At 38.3% G+C, this 18,415-nt stretch overlaps 1 protein-coding gene and 1 long non-coding RNA gene across 8 annotated transcripts in view; one reads left to right on the top strand and one right to left on the bottom strand.

Annotated features, from left to right (window-relative positions):
- LOC105468218 (uncharacterized) overlaps positions 1-17,930 on the top strand; it is a 28,797-nt gene extending 10,867 nt beyond the window's left edge. Inside the window, exons 1-4 of one of the 4 annotated variants that reach the window (XR_011609928.1) lie at positions 2,921-4,868; positions 5,332-5,386; positions 15,169-15,414; positions 17,592-17,930. This is a non-coding gene — a long non-coding RNA (uncharacterized lncRNA). Of the gene's footprint in view, positions 1-2,920; positions 4,869-5,331; positions 5,387-5,423; positions 9,228-15,168; positions 15,415-17,591 lie in introns of those variants that run through there. The other 3 variants (XR_011609927.1, XR_003015085.2, XR_003015087.2) reach the window with 3 other exon arrangements.
- Positions 1-18,415, bottom strand: part of C11H2orf88 (chromosome 11 C2orf88 homolog) — a 122,615-nt gene that overhangs the window by 49,347 nt on the left and 54,853 nt on the right. Inside the window, exon 1 of one of the 4 annotated variants that reach the window (XM_011718309.2) lies at positions 8,998-9,127. The exons of 1 other annotated variant lie outside the window; for it this stretch is intronic. The gene's annotated coding sequence lies outside the window, so the exon portion shown is untranslated. Of the gene's footprint in view, positions 1-8,997; positions 9,128-18,415 lie in introns of those variants that run through there. 2 more of the 4 variants (XM_011718307.2, XM_011718308.2) reach the window with 2 other exon arrangements.

Below are 18,415 nucleotides of genomic sequence, written 5' to 3'. Positions count from 1 at the left end.
TAAAATTCACATGGGACAAAAAAAGAGCCCGCATAGCCAAAGCAAGACTAAGCAAAAAGAACAAATCTGGAGGCATCACATCAAACTATACTATAAGGCCATAGTCTCCAAAACAGTGTGGTACTGGTACAAAAATAGGCACACAGACCAATGGAACAGAATAGAGAATCCAGAAATAAACCAAAACACTTACAGCCAACTGATCTTTGACAAAGCAAACAAAAACATAAAGTGGTGAAAGGACACCATTTTCAACAAATGATGCTAGGATAATTGGTAAGCCGCATGTAGGATAATGAAACTGGATCCTTATCTAGCACCTTATACAAAGATCAACTCAAGATGGATTAAGGACTTAAACTAAAACCTGAAAGTATAAACATTCTAGAAGATAACATTGGAAAAACCCTTCTAGACATTGGCTTGGGCAAGGATTTCATGACCAAGACCCCAAAAGCAAATGTAATAAAAACAAAGATAAACAGCTGGGACCTAATTAAAGAGCTTTTGCATGCCAAAATGAACAGTCAGCAGAGTAAACAGACAACCCACAAAGTGGGAGAAAATCTTCACAATCTACACATCTGACAAAGGACTAATATCCATAATCTATAATAAACTCAAATCAGTAAGAAAAAAATAAACAATCCCATCAATAAGTGGGCTAAGGACATGAAAAGACAATTCTCAAAAGAAGATACACAAATGGCCAACAAACATGAAAAAATGGTCAACATCACTAATGATCAGGGAAATGCAAATCAAAACCATAATGCAGTACCACCTTACTCCTGCAAGAATGAACATAACCAAAAAATCAAAAAACAGTAGATGCTGGCATAGATGTGGTGAACAGGGAGCAATTCTACACTGCTGGTGGGAATGTAAACTAGTACAGCTGCTATGGAAAAGAGTGTGGAGATTCCTTAAGGAACTAAAAGTAGAACTGTCATTTGATCCAGCAATCTTACTACTGGATATCTACCCAGAGGAAAATAAGTCCTAATTTGAAAAAGATACTTGCACATGCATGTTTATAATGGGACAATTCACAATTGCAAAATCATGAAACCAACCCAAATGCCATCAATCAATGAGTGGATAAAGAAACTGTGATATATATAAATGACAGAATACTATGCAGTCATAAAAAGGAATGAATTAACAGCATTTGCAGTGACCTGGATGAGACTGGAGACTATTATTCTAAGTGAAGTAACTCAGTTATGGAAAACCAAACATCGTGTGGGAGCTAAGCCATGAGGACGCAAAGGCATAAGAATGATACAATGGACTTTGGGGACCTGGGGGGAAGATTGGGAGGGTGGTGAGGGATAAAGACTACAAATATGGTACAGTGTATACTGCTTGGGTGATGGGTGCACCAAAATCTTACATATCACCACTAAAGAACTTACTCATGTAACCAAATACCACTTGTACCCCCAATAACTTACAGAAAAATAAAAAATAAAAATAAAAACTTAAAAAAAAAGAAAAATGGAATAACCATCAGGAAAGGGTTTCTAGAAATACCTATTAAAATTTCAGATGCATTTACCTTTATTTCTAGCAATCTCATTTTTTAAAATATATATATGGTTATATATATATATTTTATATATACACATATACATATACATATATATTATACCCACATATATATATATATATAGAGAGAGAAAGAGAATCAAGAGTTTCTTAATAACAGAAATACGTTCTGAGAAATGTATTATTATGAGATTTAGTCATTGTGTGAACTCACAGAGTGTACCTACACAAACCTAGTTAGAAACTTAGGCTGTAAGGTATAGCCTATTGCTCCTAGGCTACAAACCTGTACCACGTTACTGTACTGAATACCAGAGGCACTTGTAATACCATCTAAGTATATGTGTATCTAAACATAGAAAAGGTACAGTAAAAATATGGTATTATAATCTTATGGGATGGCCATAGTATATGTAGTCGGTCGTTGACCAAAACATTGTTATGCAGTACATGACCGTATATTAGATAGACAGTATCTGTGCTAATATGATAGTTGTACAATCAATTGCAATGTTTTTGTTCATAAAGCAAAAAATTAGAACACAAGTATCTGGCAGTAGGGAACTGGTTGAATAAATCACAGTATATCTGCATCTGCAAAAAAAGCAAAAGGAAGAGTTCTATCTACTACTGACTTGGAAACATCTCCAGAACAAGGTCTCACTTTGTGACCCAATCTCTGCTTACTGCAACCTCCACCTCCTGGGCTCAAGTGATTCTTCCACGTCAGCCTCCTGAGTAGCTGGGACTACAGATATGGGCTACCAGGTCTGGCTAATTTTTAAACTTTTTTAGTGGAGATGAGGTCTCACTATATTGCCCAGGCTGGTCTTGAACTCCTGGGTTCAAGCAATCCTCTTAGCCTCTCAAAGTGCTGGAATGGATTACAGATGTGAACCACCATGCCCAGCCTTTCCAGAATAATTTTGTTTTTTTGAGACAGAGTTTTACTCTTGTTGTCCAGGCTGAAGTGCAATGGAGTGATCTCAGTTCACTGCAACTTCCATCTCCCGGGTTCAAGTGATTCTCCTGCCTCAGCCTCCCAAGTAGCTGGGATTACAGGGGTGTGCCACCATGCTTGGCTAATTTTTGTATTTTTAGTAGAGATGGGGTTTTACCATGTTGGTCAGGCTGGTCTCGAACTCCTGACCTCAGGTGATCTGCCCACCTCGCCCTCCCAAAGTTCTGGGATTACAGGCATGAGCCACCACTCCCAGCCCAGAATAAATTTTTATGTTAAAACAAAAGCAAAGCATAAAATAGTGTATATTCTAGACTACTTTTATATAAGACCTTTTATATAAGACAGGAGGGAAAAGGATGCATTTATATTTGCATAAAGAAATACTGGAAGGATAAAAAATACATGAATACAAACATTAAACTATAGCAACTAGAGAGAAAAAGGGTGGAAAGGCAAATATTGGAATGAGATTCCTGTGTGTTTTTTTATTTTTTAACATATTTTTATATTTGAATCAAATAATTAAAATGAATAAAATTGAATATTTTCTTAGAATTTGGTGCCAAGTTTTAGAGCAAAGATATCTGAATAAACTTCAGCAAAGTAATGCAGTTTAGATTACAATACAGGGAAATTGCCAGTTGTTTACAGCCAATTTGCTAACTTTTTATTAGAGTACTTTATTTTTTAGTGAGACTTGAGAACTCAAAAAATCTTGAAGAAATCCTTTATGTCAGACACTGAGAACACAGTAATATGGATAGAAGTTCTTGCTCTCAAAGAGTTCAAATCAGGGAGACAAAAACATAAACATATGATTATAAGGCACAAGAACACCAAAAGCTATACACAAGGTGTAATGTGATCAGCTACTCCCATTTGCCAAGAAAGGCTTCCTAGAAGAGATGAGAGCCAAGCTAGATCTACAGGATGACTAGGAGCTTGAAGGTCATCCTGCAAAGGGGGGACATTTCAAGCACAGGGAACGGCACATGCCATGGTGTTTAGGGAACTATAAAGTTCAGGGTTGCTCTATAAAGTTCAGGGTTGCTTTTTTTTTTTTTTTTTTCTCCCTACAGGATAAAGTTTGACAGGAATAATACAGGGTGGTTTCAGGAGAATAAAAACACTCCAGTCAGCAGTTTCACATGACTAGAGACTATGGGCTGATAAAACCCTGAAAAACAAGGTGTGGACCAAGCTGGCTAAGACTGACTGGACCCAACATGGCACTGGATTTGACCTAGGTTTCACAAATAGGACCTTATTATATGCTCATTAACATACTAAATCACACACCCCCACCCCCCAGTGCCATGACAGTTCCAAGAACATCCATATTTAGTATAAAAATGGGTGGCATTGCAGATTCCCAGAAATCTCCACCTTTTTCCAGGAATTTTCATGAATATTCCACCCCTTGGTTAAGGAAACACATAAAGGTAGCAGCCCCAAACCCCCTTGTGGGTGACTCTCTCGAGTACACCCACACTCCCTTTTATTGAGGGTGTACTTTTCCCTTTGCAATTAATCTGTGTAACCTTCACTGTTTTCTGACTTGTCCTTGAATTCATTCTTGCGATGGTATCAAGAGCCTGCACAGTGGCTGCAGTCAAGGTCCCACCAGCATTTGGGGACCTCCCCCAGCCCACTAGTATCAAAAGTACCAGTTCGTTAGCCTCAAAGCAACCCTTCACAACTTGGCTTTCTTTTCACCTCATTTCTTACCACTGTGGAGGCCTACAAGTTTACTGGCATATAAGATTTCACAGATAGGGAAGCCTCTGGTCCAGGGAAGCTCCAAGAGTGGCCCCTTGGAATTGTGGATGTCAAGGAGTTCTGAAGTGGGAACACTGGTGAGCTAATCAAAGTGTGGTGGCAAGAGTTTGGGTAGAGAGCAAAACTGTGACCCAGGTACATTATACCTCATAAATACTGGAAAGCAAGGCCCATGTGAATATAACTTCATTTACCAAGCAAGTATTGTGTTCCAAGCACTGTCCTCAGAGATCTTTTAATTGCATAAATGATATTACACCTTTACTTAAAATCATTGCTTCTCATGACATTTTAAATGGAAGTAATGAAACTGTGCCACAAAGAGTTAAAGAAGCCCATAACTAAAAGAAAGTCTTGAGTTTGCAGGATGGCAGATAAGAGAAACAGCTTGCTGAAACACTGAAATTCCCTCCACTTGTAAGATAATGAAGCCGGCTGAAATCAGTTGGAACAAATATGACCGATTGGAGTTTGCACAGAACAAGCCTGCTGACATCACCTGAATTTCCACTGCATGTTTCATACTAACTCGCTCTTGAATATGCACATGGGACCCATGAAGTAGCATGAAGAGGTAACTGCACATGCCTGAGGACTTTCCAGACCTCACCTTTCCTTCCGCCAATCACCTGCTAATCCCAGAATCCTCCCACTAAACCCTTTTAAATAAAATTACTGCCTTAAAATCAGCATGAGGAGAAAGATTTGAGCTTGACTTGTGTCTCTTGTGAGTCAACTTGCAATATAAAGCTTTTCTCAAAAACCAGGTATCATATTATTGGCTTCTAGCACATTGGGCAGCAAGCCCCCTTTACTCAACAACAGTAAAACTCCTTTGATATGGTTTGGCTGTGTCCCCACCCAAGTGTGATCTTGCATTGTAGTTCCCATAATCCCCACATGTCATGGGAGAGACTCCGTGGGAAATAACTGAATCATGGGGGTGGTTACTCCCATGCTGCTGTTTTCTTGATAGTGAATGAGTTCTCATGAGATCTGATGGTTTTACAAGGGGTTTTTCCCTCTTTGCTCAGCAGTGCTCCTTGCTGCCACCATATGAAGAAGGATGTGCTTGCTTCTTCCACCATGATTGTAAGTTTCCTGAGGCCTCCCCAGCCCTGCAGAATTGTGAGCCAATTAGACCTCTTTTCTTTATAAATTACCCAGTCTCAGGTATTTCTTCACAGCAGTGTGAGAGGAGACTAATATAGTAAACTGGTACCAGTAGAGTGGGGTGCTGCTATAAGGATACCTAAAAATGTGGAAGCAACTTTGAAACTGTGTAACAGGCAGAGGTTGGAACAATTTGGAGGGTTCCAAAGAAGACAGGAAAATAAGGAAAAGTTTGGAGCTTCCCAGAGACTTGGAAAGCTCAGAAGACAGGAAGATGTGGGAATGTTTGGAACTTCCTACATTTACTGAATGGCCTTGACCAAAATACTGATAGTGATATAGACAATGAAGTCCAGGCTGAGGTGGTCTCAGAGGGAGATAAGAAACTTGTTGGGAATTGGAGTAAAGGTCACACTTGCTATGCTTTAGCAAACAGACAGCTGGCATTTTGCCTCCACCCTAGAGATCTGCAGAACATTGAACTTGGGAGAGATGATGTAGGGTATCTGGCAGAAGAAGTTTCTAAGTGGCAAAGTGTTCAAGAAGAAGCAGAGCATAAAAATTTGGAAAATTTGCAGGCTGACAATGTGATAGAAAAGAAAAACACATTTTCTGGGCAGAAATTTAAGCCCGTTGCAGAAATTTGCATAAGCAATGAGGAGCCAAATGTTAATCCCCAAGACAATGGGAAAAATGTCTCCAGGTTATGTCAGAGACCTTCACAGCAGCCCCTCCCATCACAGGCCTGGAGGCCTAGGAGGAAAAAATGGTTTCATGGGCCAGGTCCAGGGCTTCCCTGCTGTATGCAGCCTCAGGACTTGGTGCCCTGTGTCACAGCCATAGCTAAAAGGGGCCAAGGTACAGTTTGGCCATGGCTTCATGGGGTGCAAGCTCCAAGCCTTGGTAGCTTCCACATGGTGTTGAGCCTGCAGGTGCACAGAAGTCAAGGATTGAGGTTTGGGAACCTCTGCCTAGATTTCAGAAGATGCCCAAATGTCCAAATAGAAGTGTGCTGCAGGAATGGAGCCCTTGTGGAGAACCTCTGCTAGGGCAGTGCAGAAGGGAAATGTGGCATGGGAGCCCACACTGAGATCCCACTGGGGCACTTCCTAGTGGAGCTGTGAGGGGTCCTGTAGACCCCAGAATGGTAGATCCAGAGATAGCTTGGACCGTGCACCTGGAAAAGCCACAGACACCCAACAGCAGCCCATGAAAGCAGCCAGGAGGGGGCTATACCCTGCAAAGCCACAGGGGTAGAGCTACCCAAGACAATGGGAACCCACCTCTTATATCAGTGTGACCCAGAGGACATGGAATCAAAGGAGATCATTGTAGAGCTTTAAGATCTGACTGACCCACTGGATTTCAGACTTGTGTGGGGTCTGTAGCCCCTTTGTTTTGGCCAATTTCTCCCATTTTGGATAGGTGTATTTACCCAATGCCTGTACCTCCACAGTATCTAGGAAGTAACTAACTTGCTTTTGATTTTACAGGCTCATAGATGGAAGGGACTTGCCTTGTCTCAAGATGAGACTTTGGACTTGGACATTTGGGTTAATGGTAGAATGAGTTCAGATATTGGGGGACTGTTAGGAAGGCATGATTGTGTTTTGAAATGTGACAACATGAGATTTGAGAGGGGCTGGGGGTGGAATGATATGGTTTGGCTGTGTCTGCACCCAAATGTCATCTTGAATTGTAGTTCCCATAACCTCCACATGTTGTGGGAGGTAATTGAATCATGGGGGTGGTTACCTCTATGCTGCTGTTTTTGTGATAGTGAGTGAGTTTTCATGAGATCTGATGGTTTTATAAGGGGCTTTTCCCTCTTTGCTTGGCACTACTCCTTGCTGCCACCATGCAAAGAACAATGTGTTTGCTTCCTCTTCTGCCATGATTGTAGGTGTCCTGAGGCCTCCCAGCCCTGAAGAACTGTGAGTCAATTAAACCTCTTTCCTTTATAAATTACTCAGCCTCAGGTATTTCTTCACAGCAGTGTGAGAATGGACTAATATAGCCTTCATATTCAGGTCCCATAAATTCTGCCCCAGCCTACATCTCTGACTGCACTCTGTAACACCTCTCCCTTTCATAATGGCCTTTTTTCGGTATCTAGAAAGTGCCAAGCTGCCTTATGTCTGTAATGCCCTCTATCCTTTGCTCCTTTGCCTAAATCCTACTTATCCTTCTATTGTAACTTTAAATGTTACCTCCTAACCAAGCCTTTCTCCTAACCAGCTCACCACCATCTAAATTTTACTTCCAATTAAACACTTGATATATTTTCTTTCATATCAGATTTTGTCATTGTGTTTATGTATTTACTTGTTTAAAGAAGATTTTATTCCCCTCATGAAACTACAAGCTTCATGAGAGTAGGAATTATTTGTTTTGTTGAGTACTTTAAAAAGTGCCTGGCACATAGTAATCCACAAAGGCTTGTGAAAAGAATGTATAAATTTAATCCTCGTAACAACTTTGCCAAATGATATTGTTATCCTTCTTTTCAGATGTGGAAATTGAGGCTCAGAAAGGTTAATATCTCCAAATAAGGGTCTATATCCAAATCCTATGCTCTTAAGTCATATATTGTCTCCCAAATGAAGACAGGCTTCTCGTGAAAATGGCCTAGAAGTGGCATAGGGAGCTAAAGATGATAAAACCTATCTCTTGGCTTTGGCTTATGAGGTATGGACAAAGAACAGCCTCTGTTGGAGGGAACTGAGAATGAAGTAAGGTCCTTGGGGTTCCAATTTTAAAAGATGTGATGGAGTGCCCTGTGAAAAGGTTGAGGGCACAGAGGAAGTGGGTTTACAGATAAATAGGAATGAGTTAGGAGACTGGACAGCTGTAAGAAAATGAGCAAGGAGAGTGGATGAGACTTCTCGGCAGCCATGGGGATAAAAGGATGAATGCATGGTTGACTGAATGCAAGTGTACACTTAAGTATTTAGTGACTGTGTGAACAAGAAGCTTGGACAGAATTAGAGGAGCTGAACTGCCTAGGAGTATCAGGAAGTACTCAAACAGTATTAGGCTATAGTACTTACTGTATACTCCTTCAATTTTTGTGAGCACTATTCTCCCTGGAGGGACTTCTACTCCACTAATGTGGCCCATCTGCTCCTCATCAAGTTCTGGCATAACCTCTAGTTACTCTACCATCTACTGCTTCACTTCTGTTAACTTAGCTCTATCGTGCTGCAAAGGTCAGGGGCAAGAAAATAAATCATGATCAGTAGGGAAAGTAGTAACTACACAAAGAAGGCCAGGAATGAATTTTTCAGAGGATGAGTTAAAAGTTTCTGAAGCATGTTTCATACCACCTTTTACACTCTCAGTAGTAGGTAGAAACCTGGGTGTAGTCCTAGACCACTTAAGAATGTGCTAGAGTTTAGACCTAAAAGGAATGGACATCAATGGTTTTTAAAAACATGAAAGTACCCAACTTCAGACATATATTCCATTATAGTTAAAAAGCTGTATACTTTTTACATTCAGAGATGGGTAGAAAGTGAGGGTTTAGTGTGTCAATCACTAAAAAGCAAAATATTTAGTACTGCCTTAAGAGTTGCTAAGAAAAACTGTACCTTACAACTGGAATCCAAATAATCCAAAACAGATGTAAAGTATGTAGAAATAGGCTGATAGCTCCTGAATGATGACAACAGCTGGCTCCCAGCCACTCTGCCTAGAAACAGTTGCTAGGCAGCATGAGATTTGCTCACAAATGCACTTTTCACCCAATAATCAGTATTATAACACACATGCCACTCTCCAGTTTTTCTGCTCCTGTGTAGTTTAAAGGCAAAAGACTCTGGTAAATATTATTTATGAAGGCTAATGGTCTCAGGGACAGTAAACCAGGCTAGGCTATTTCCTGCACAAAAAGATGAAGACCTTTGTCTTCTAGGTCTAGGAGTGCTTTAGAAAAGTCTGAAAGCTACATATTTCATTTGTTCTTAATTTATTTCAGGCTGAGTATAAATGTTATCTAGGGACCAGGATAATGAAATAATAGAGCTGAAACTTACTCTCTTTCAAGTTCTTTTTTTGGTTCACAAAAAGCCAATACTGCAAACCATTTCATTTAAATTCATTTAAAACATATCTAGGTAGACAGAATTTGAGAATTTGAACTATACAAAGGAAACAAAGATATAATCATTCCAGAATTTTAAAGTTTTACTTTGTTTTATATTTTCTTACTGCTCATCAAAAATTTGAAGTTCAAATTTTTATAGATTCAACCATTTTCCACACAAAATTGACATTATTAGGATAAAGCAAAGCTGGATTGCCTAGCTTATGGATGATATGGATGACATAATATGACAATTTTGAAAGTTTGATGCTAGTAATGTGCTCAACAATACAAAAAATAAAAGGTAAACATATGATTGTCCCTGTTCTGAATGAAGTGCATTCTGCTACATCAACACATTTACTGGAAGTACTACCTTCAACACTTCCAAAAGCAATCTTTTCTTCAAAGGAGCTTTTACCATATTCCCATTTTTGCCAAAAGCACCTGGTCCTTCAGACTTAAATCTTAGAGTCATAATTGCTTCCTGCACTACATATTCTCCAAAATCTAATAACCAAATCTTGGTTCGTATCCCTTTTACTTTCTCTTCTACTAACCCATTCCATCTACTAATGCTTTTCTGTATTTACTTTATTCTATTTTCCAGAAAAGAATACAATTTCTCTATTTCTCATAGTTTAATGTGGGAGATTGGTTAGAGTGGTGGGAGAAACTATAGGGAAAGGAGCAGGCCTTCTGAAAGGTCTGAAGGCTCTGGCTCTGCATGGCTTTGGGGGAGAATAGCTGAAGGCAGCTGTTCTCTGACCCTGAGGCAGAGGGCAAGGAGTAGGTACAAGGAAGTGTAGGGGAATTTATCTGAAACAGGCTTGTTTACTTATGTTGTCCAGAAACCAACCTTTGATCATCTGCGTGCGTGACTGCTCCCTAAAAGTGGGAACAATAATGTTAATTACCTGCAGATTGTGTTTGCTCCAGGCTTTTGGCATTATGTCTGTGCTGAACGAAGCAAGCAGCTCCAGCTTATGGAGACTACTCACTCTTGGGCTGCTAGTGCCAGGCAGTCCCCTAGCTGCTCTTACACTTCATACCTGTGTCTGAGTACTCCTTTCATCCATTGCTTGGCCAGGGTCTGTGGGATGGACCTGGCAGTTAAAGCTAACATTTTTAAGTTTGGAATTAAGATGATTCAATCTTAGCCCCTGAGCTGCCTAACAAACTTTCTGATTCTAGCCACTCTATCCCTTCCTCAAAATTCCTGGCACATAGTAGACACCCATATATTTATTTATTCACATGTAGTAGACACCCATATATTTACTGGTTCCTTAGAAGGAAGACACCAAATAAATACATCATTGTCTACTACATGCCAGGAATTTTTGTTTCACCTGGAATGCCCCTAATGCTTTTGTTTCTAATCAGTCTCAAATTTAGTTACCCCATAAAACTGTTCTAAATTCCCACTTTCTCCATGGCACTTTCCTCACTCCTTCAAACTCATACTAATGATGAGAATGCCCCAACTAGTATCTTTCAAGTAAATTGGCATCTTCATGTGTTCTAGAATGCTAGTCAATCAAGAATCTTAAATTATGAAGAGTTCATGTTTGTATAGTGCTTATTCTGTACCAAGCACTAATCTGTATACTTTACATCTATTACATTTAAATATCACGACTTCTTGAAATAGATACTATTATAATCTCTATTTTTCAAATGAGGAAATTGGAGCATGGAGATGCTATATGATCTGCCCAAGGTCACACAGTAAGCAGTAGAGCTGGGACTCAAACTCAGACAACACTGGTTTCAGAACCCATGCTCTAAACCAATAATCCTTATTATGAGTTCCTTCCAGTTTTAAAATTTCTACACATTATTTGGCCAACCCCATCATTTGACTGAAGAGAAACCAAGGAGGAGAGAGATTCAGTGACCTGCTGAAAGTTGCATAACACAGAATTTTTCAAAATTTAGTGTGCATATAAATCACACAGAGCTCTTTAAAAATGCATACTCTAATTGAATAGGTATAGGATGAAGGCTGAGATTCTACATTTCAAACAAGCTCCCACATGATACTGATTTTACAAACCATGTTCCACACCTTGAGTAGCAAGAACAAAGGGAAATGCTAGCTGAGACTGGAACTCAGTTCTGATTTACAGCATCCAGTGCATCTGGTACAGTAGGTAGGAGGGAGAAAATGTGACTGAGAAGTTACCGGGAAAAAATCTACCTCATTTTCAATCACTCTAAATTTATTCATGCCGAAATAGATAACAAATTCACCTTTTAGTAATCCAAATACTAAACATAAAAAAGTTGCTTAAAATGTTTTTGATTATTAAAGTAGTGACAAATGAATAGTCAATAAGATGCCTTCAATGAAGACTCTGTTAAAATTTTAAATCCTGAAAGTTCCTGAAATTTAAATGATCCCATAGCTTTGAAGAGTTATAATATCAATAATTCTCCTTATAGGAATATATCATAATAAATACTCCAAACAAAGAAAAATATTTATGCACACTGATACTTATCACTGTTCATAATCATTTATAAACAACTGTAACCAACTTCAGTATTTAACAATATAGAATAGTAATACAGAAAGATGCACCCTTGGGAAAACATAGATTAACAAAATAGATCTAATTTAACTTAACAGAAGGATAAATTAAAACACACACATTTAAAGTTAACTTCCCTGCAGAGACTTAAATAACCATTGGCGATCTGGGAATAGGAAATAAGCTTCTTATTTTTAAATCCATCCTATTTCACTATGCCTTTTAAAATTTAAGAATTTTCTAAAAATATTAAAGGTTTTATTACTGGCTTCTGTGTAAATAATTACAAGATGTAATGGTTATAATAACCTTATGACATTAAGTATTAAACTAAAAGATACCCATGTTATAAATACATTTTTAAATCATTCAACACCTTTGGTAATAAATAAATTTATTACCAAATAAAGGTATTACATAAATACATTTTTAAGAGCATTTAATAAAATACCAATAATTGATAAACTTAAACCAACCAGTTCTATGTTAATCCTTTCTCAATTTGTATAGTTTATTTTAAAGCTATATCCCACAAAGCATCATTCAATAAAACTATTGCATCCCTGGTCCCAGGAGTAACATCAATTTCTAGCAGGGTTCACCTTTAACAGTAGTATTTTATATTTTCAATGAACAAGACCCCATATAAGTTCAAACACCTTTCCTATGTACTCTGTCTTCTAATTCTGTTTTTAGTTCATGGGTTTCATTTGTACACTCTCACTAACCAGTCCTAATGCTACAACTATTTTTTAAAAATTGACAAAAATTATGTATATTTATGGTGTACAACATGATGTTTTGAAGTATGTATACATTGTGGAATGGCTAAATTAAGCTAATTAACATATGTATTACCTCATGTATTTGTGATGAAAACACTTAAAATCTACTCTTTAAGCAAATTTCAAGTGTATGATACCTTTTATTAAATACAATCACCATAATATACAAGAAATCTCTTGAATTTATTTCTCATAACTGAAATTTTGTGTCCTTGACCAACATTTCCCCAATATCCACTTTCTACAACCCCAGACCCAGGCAGCCACCATTCTGCTCTCTGCTTCTATGAGTTCAGCTCTCCTAGAGTCCACATTTAAGTGAGATCATGTGGTTTTTGTGTTTCTGTGCCTGGCTTATTTCACTTAACATAATATTTTCAAGGTTTATCCATGTGATTGCAAATGGCAAGACTATCTTCTTTTTTTAAGGCTGAATAGCATCCATTCATCTGTTGATGGACACTTAGGTTGAATCCACATCTTGGTTATTGTGAACAGTGCTCAATGAACATAGGGGTGCAGATATCTCACCAACATACTTTCCTTTGCTGGATCATATGGTAGATCTATTTTTTGAGGAACCTTCATACTGCTTTTCATGCTAACTTATATTCCCAGGAACAGTATATAACAGTTCCCTTACCTTCCACACTTACTCATCTTTTTGATAATAGCCATCCTGATAGATGTCAGGTGATATCTTATTAGAGTTTTAATTTGAATTTCCCTGATGATTAACGATGTTGAGCTTTCTTTTTTTCATATACTTGTTTGGTCATTCATATGTCTGTTTTGAGAAATATCTATTCAGGTTCGTTTGCCTTTTTTTTTTTTTTTTTTTTTTTTTTTAAGATGGAGTCTCACTCTGTCGCCCAGGCTGGAGTGCAGTGTTGTGATCTTGGCTCACTGCAAGCTCCACCTCCTGGGTTCATGCTATTCTCCTGCCTCAGCCTCCTGAGTAGGTGGGACTACAGGTGCCCACCACCATGCCCAGCTAATTTTTTTTTTTGTATTTTTAGTAGAGATGGGGTTTCACCATGTTAGCCAGGATGGTCTCGATCTCCTGACCTCGTGATCTGCCCACCTTGGCCTCCCAAAGTGCTGGGATTACAGGCCTTTTGCACATTTTTTAATTGGCTTATTTGCTTTCTTGCTATTGAATTGTTTGAGTTGCTTATATATTTTAGATATTGACCCCTTATCAGATGCATGATTTGCAAATATTTTCACCCATTCTGTAAGTTATCTTTTCACTCTGTTGATTATTTCCTTTATGTGCAGAGCTTTTTAGTTTGATGTAATCTCATTTGTCTATTTTTGCTTTTGTTGCCTGTGCTTTTGAGGTCATCTCCAAAAAAATCATCCCCCAAAGCAATGTCGTAGAGCTTTCCCCCTGTGTTTTTTCCTAGTAGTTTTGCAGTTTCAGATCTTATGTTTAAGTGTGTTTCATCTATTTTGAGTTGATTTTTTATATGGTGTGATCTAAGAGTCTGATTTCATTCTTCTGCATGTGGATATTCAGTTTTCCCTACACTATTTATTGAAGAGATTGTTCTTTCTCCCATTGTGTATGCTTGACATCTTTGTCAAAAATAAATTAACTATAAAGGCGTGGATTTATTTCTGGGCTGTCTATTCTGTGTCTGTTTTTAATGTCAGTACCATGCTGTTTTGATTACTGTAGCCTCATATTATGTTTTGAAATCAGACAGTGTGATGCCTCCAGCTTTGTTCTTTTTGCTCAAGATTGCATTAACTCTTCAGGGTCTTTTGTGGTTCCATACAAATTTTAGTATTATTTTTTCTATTTCTGTGAAAATTGTCATTGGAATATTGATAGGGATTATGTTGAACCTGTAGATCACTTTGTAATATGGACATTTAACAACATTAGTTCTCCTAATCCATGAACACAAGATATCTTTCTGTGTCTTCGATTTATTTCATAATGTTTTATAGCTTTCAGTGTACAGATCTTTCACCTCTTTGATTAAATTTCTTCCTATGTTTTGGTAGCTACTGTAAATTGGTTTTCTGGATTTTCTTCAGATAGCTCATTGTTAGTATACAGAAATGCTATAATTTTTTATATGTTGATTCTGTATCCTGCAAAATAACTTATTTTTTAGTGCAAATTTTGTTTTGGTGGAGTCTTTAAGGTTTTCTATATGTGAGACTGTTGTGATATAGAAAAACCCGAGTGTTTTTCCTACTCTCTACTTTCACACAGTCACTCAACACCTCTGACGTCAGATGTGTGGATATTTGTTTTCCTCTACATACCAAGCAATTTTCTGGCAGATTCTGTGGCAGACACCAGCTCTAATTCAGTTTAATTCTGATACTGTCCCACAGGAGATAGTATCAGATCCCACACGTTAAGGGTTTGATCCTACAAGACTGCCCCAACTTCAGATGCCGACTGCAGACCCCAGGCTGTGGCCTGATCAGCTGACTATAAATTGGAGTTCCAATGACTCCCACCTTGAATTCTATTAATTTGCTGGAGCAGCTCACAGAACTTGGGGAAACACTATATTTACCTCCACTCATTTACTATACAGAAAGGATACAAAGAGCCAGATGGAAGAGATGCATAAGGTAAGGTATGTGGGAAGGCACATGGAGCTCCCATACCCTCTCAAGTCACTTCACCCTCCAGGAATCTCCACTATCCATTCTGCTATCCAGAAACAGTTCCCCAAACCCCATAGTTCAGGGATTTTTATGAAGGTTTCATCATGTATGTATAATCAATTATTAACTCCATTTCCAGCCTCTCTTCCCTTTCCTGATAATGGGGAATAGAGGAGTGAAAGCTCCAATCTTATAACTATGGCTTAGTCTTTCTGGTGACCACTGCCCATCTAGGAGCCCACTAAGAGTTGCCCCATTAGAACAAAAGATGCTCCTATCACCCTGGAAACTACAAGGGATATTTAGGATTGCTGTGTCAGGAACCAGGGTCAAAGACCAAATATTAGAACAAAAGATTCTCCTAGCATCCCTATCACTCATGAACTTACAAGGATTTTAGGAGCCCTGTTCCAGGGAATGGGGGCAGAGACCAATACGTATATTTCTTATAATTTCACAGCCTTCACTCTGGTCTCTGGCCATGGACCCCTTACAGCAAAATGATCATATCTATCTGAGCATTTATATTTAGTGTCACATTTATACAACAGATATAGCAAATACCTAACATTTGGAGAAGCCAGTGTAGGGTAGGGGTAGATTTAAAGAAACAATGAATTTTCCCTAAAAATCCATTATATACAGTTTCATATTCTGGCCCCAATTTGCTTATTCTCTTTCTCTGTTGATCTACTGCTGTTTGTACCTTACGATAAACTTGTGCAGAACTATTTAGCATAGGAATAAACTGATGGCTAGCTAGATCCAGGTCCTTCTTAAGCCAGTCATTTTCTATAGATATTACATCCTAAGGAGGCTTTACTTCAATCTCTCTGTACATTTTTTTTTTTTTTTTTTTTTTTTTTTTTTTTTTTTGAGACGGAGTCTCGCTCTGTCGCCCAGACTGGAGTGCAGTGGCGGGATCTCAGCTCACTGCAAGCTCCGCCTCCCGGGTTCACGCCATTCTCCTGCCTTAGCCTCCCGAGTAGCTGGGACTACAGGCACCCGCCACCTCGCCCGGCGAGTTTTTTGTATTTTTTACTAGATACGTGGTTTCACTGTGTTAGCTAGGATGGTCTCAATGTTCTGACCTCGTGATCCGCCCGTCTCAGCCTTCCAAAGTGCTGGGATTACAGGCTTGAGCCACCGCACCCGGCCTCTCTGTACATTTGATCATCAATACGGTATTATCCTAAGACTTATTTACATGAGGTAGTTGAATCTTACCAACAACACCTATATTCCCCTATACTGCAGGGGCAGCAGAAGAAAACCAGCATGATTTAGCTTTTTAAAATTTTTTTGCACTGCAACTACTGTATGTATCTACTAAATTAGAAACTTGCATCTAACTAAAATGATATGTTTGAATATGGCTGGCTTGATGAACAAAAAGATTAGAATTTGATGTTCTCTGTCTCCAATGTGTCTTCCTCCTTATTTGTTCCCAACATCTAACTTTCAATTCTAGTATTAGAAAATTTCCAGGTCAAGGCCTTTTCCCCAGTTAAAATTCAAATACCTTAGAGACACTGAGACCTAGTCATCAATTATTACACTCCCTCTTTGAGAAATTGAGAAGGAATTTCAGTAGACGGGTGAGAAAAAAATACCTGGAATGAATGATAAGAGTACTAGTTATAAAAACAGTTTATAAAATCTCTCTGTATGATCTGTGATAGGTCACTTAGCCTCCCCTGGTTTCAGTTTGTTCATCTGTAATATGAAAAAATTGAACTAGAAGTCTATTCCTGTTGTAACATACTACATCTTCAGGCCCCAAACTCAGCCCCATTTACAAGAATGAATAAGCATAGTAAAATAGAAGAGGGCCCCTGTAAACCAAGTAACCACAAGATAGAAAAACATCCTGGGCTGGATGGGAAGGGATCTCTTAAAAGGAGGAGAGGCACTCAGAGGAAGAAGAAGGACAGAGAAGGTTCACAGTCATACCTAGAGCCAGTTCTCTTTAGAGATAGGTCTATCTTTGTGAGATTATTCATGTAGGTATTCTGAAGGTCCTGCTAGCTACAGGATCTTCTGATCATGGTGACTTACACAAGACTCACATCTCTCTACCTCTCCACTTGTCTGGTTTGGTTACTTGCTAATATTATTGCCTCTGTTTTCTTCTCCAACAGACGCTGAACCCCACCAAGAAGAACATTAGACTATACTATGCCCACATTAATTACTTTCCCCCTCATCACCTTAGGAAATCCTTTCATTTTTCAGTATTGTGTGGACACCTGTGAGCTGGTTGTTTTGAAAAAGGAAAAATCCAACCAATTAAAATGGACTGCTCTATTAAAGAACATAACATGATCATGGCAGATGGCAAGTATTTATTTGTTTTTAAAAATAAGTATGTTGAGGGATGGGGGTGATTCTATCAGATATTTTACAAAGATATTCAGAAAATCATTTATATTTTGCCTGTGAATAAATTTTAATTACACAAATAATTTATGGGTCCAATTTTCTAATTGAAATCTTCCAGCATAACTTTTCACGGTTGCAACCACACTTTTATAGAAAAAGTTTAGATGTAATCCAGACATCCATAAATAAGGAATTAAATTATAAGGCATCGGTAAATGGAGTACTCTACAGCTATTAAAAAATGAGGCAGATGTACATGTACTGATTTGTACAGAAGCCAAATATATGCCAGTTGATGTACATGTACTGAATTCTAAGACACTGAAATATATGCCAGTTGTAGAACGTTATGTACAACCTAATTTCAATTGTGGTAAACACAGGTATACACATATAATGCTTAAGTCATATCATTAAAAATATTCCAGGTTCATAAACAGAGCTACCATATATGGTAGGTGTTTTCTGAAGTGCAAGGAGACATCATTCATAGTCTTCTATGATAATCAATTGACTGACATCCCCTCAAGGGGGATGTGCAACATGGAAATCCTATAAAGATACATAGCTCTTAAGTTTAGTA

Source organism: Macaca nemestrina, chromosome 11, assembly GCF_043159975.1.
Source record: "Macaca nemestrina isolate mMacNem1 chromosome 11, mMacNem.hap1, whole genome shotgun sequence".
NCBI lineage: Eukaryota > Metazoa > Chordata > Mammalia > Primates > Cercopithecidae > Macaca > Macaca nemestrina.
Note: the sequence above shows the minus strand (reverse complement) of the source record. Positions and strands in the feature narration are given on the sequence as shown.